General features: G+C 49.5%; 1 protein-coding gene across 1 annotated transcript in view; it reads left to right on the top strand.

Moving 5' to 3' along the window:
• Positions 1-1,058: 1,058 nt before the first annotated feature.
• LOC103761589 overlaps positions 1,059-1,301 on the top strand; it is an 8,090-nt gene continuing 7,847 nt past the window's right edge. Inside the window, exon 1 of the mRNA XM_029957814.1 lies at positions 1,059-1,082. The gene's annotated coding sequence lies outside the window, so the exon portion shown is untranslated. The remainder of the gene's footprint in view (positions 1,083-1,301) is intronic.

Raw genomic sequence — 1,301 nt, 5'->3', positions numbered from 1 at the left:
CTGCCTTTTATTATTTTCCCCTGTTATCTCCAGACTTCATTTCACCCCCTAAATTGCTGCGTTGAGTTCCCCAAGGTTTCTAAAACGCTGCCATGCTACGGAGGGGGCTACAGGGAGGAAATTCTGTCTCCCCAAAATGCCCCACACAGCTGAAATCAGGCCACCTATTTAGGTGTCAGGTTCAGGTTTTGTCATTGTAAGCGCAGAAACTTGAAACATTTTGCCCAAATGTGTTGAAAGCCACGAAGACATTAAAGATTATTCATGGAATAAATATTCATTTGCAGGAAGAGGGTGGTTTTTTTTCACGCATGAATATTTCAGGCAATGTGTGCAGGCGCTTCCAGAAAAAGGTGATGATATTCTAAGTGCTGTTTGAATAGTTCCTAATACTAAAGATATCAAGGATTAAAGATACCAGGATACCTTCTTTTTAAGATTTAATCATGGAATAGAATCGTGGAATGGTTTGCGTTGGAAGAGACCTTGAAGCTCATCCAGTTCCAACCTGCCGTGTGCAGTTTCTGATCAAGTTAAAATCCTTCCTAGATTTTCCTTACCTAATTATTATTACTGAAAAACTCCCTGAGAGTCTCTGTTCAAACTTTCCCTCCCAGTGCTGCAACACCATCACTCTGCTGATGGTTTTTAACCACAAACGCATTGCACTTGTCGCCCTGAACACCAGAAAAAATGTCCTTATTTTATTCCCAACTGCCCTGGCGGCTTTTTCCCCGCGCGAACGCCGTTCCCTGGGCCAGCAGCGCACCAAGAGATGCGGCTTCGCATCTCCAGCTTTCCCGCGTTCAGAATTCCAAGGTTTTTTTGGAGTCCTGTGTGGAGCTCTGGTACCATCTAGTGTTACTGGGGAAGCCTCGGCTGCTGGATGTGGCTTTTCCTCGCTGATGTCGAGCTGGGCTCGCAGGAGAAGTCACCTGTCGCGACAGGAGGTGGCGATTAGGAGTGACAATACGCAGTGACAGCGTGTCCTCCGCCACCAGCGGTGGCTTGGAGTGAGCAGATACAGCAGGACTGGAAGAGAAGCAACTCTGACCTCTGGGGAGGTGCCTGGGCCCACACAGGTGTGTGTGCGCGGGTGTCACCTGAGGGGCCGGGGCCACCGTGATGCCCCCGAACAGGGCGCGCGAGATGCTCCACCACCTCCCTCGTGCCCTCTGGCGGCGCCTCACGCGCCAAGAAGACCCGCAGGGCGCTGCACAGACGCGTGGGGCGAGGGATTTATTTAAACAGTTTATTTAAACGGGTTATTTAAAGAGGTTTATTTTAACCCCCCCCCAAAA

This window comes from Manacus vitellinus, unplaced genomic scaffold, assembly GCF_001715985.3.
Source record: "Manacus vitellinus isolate BGI_N305 unplaced genomic scaffold, ASM171598v3 scaffold_12_pilon, whole genome shotgun sequence".
Classification (NCBI taxonomy): domain Eukaryota; kingdom Metazoa; phylum Chordata; class Aves; order Passeriformes; family Pipridae; genus Manacus; species Manacus vitellinus.
This window is presented reverse-complemented; position numbering and strand designations above follow the sequence as displayed.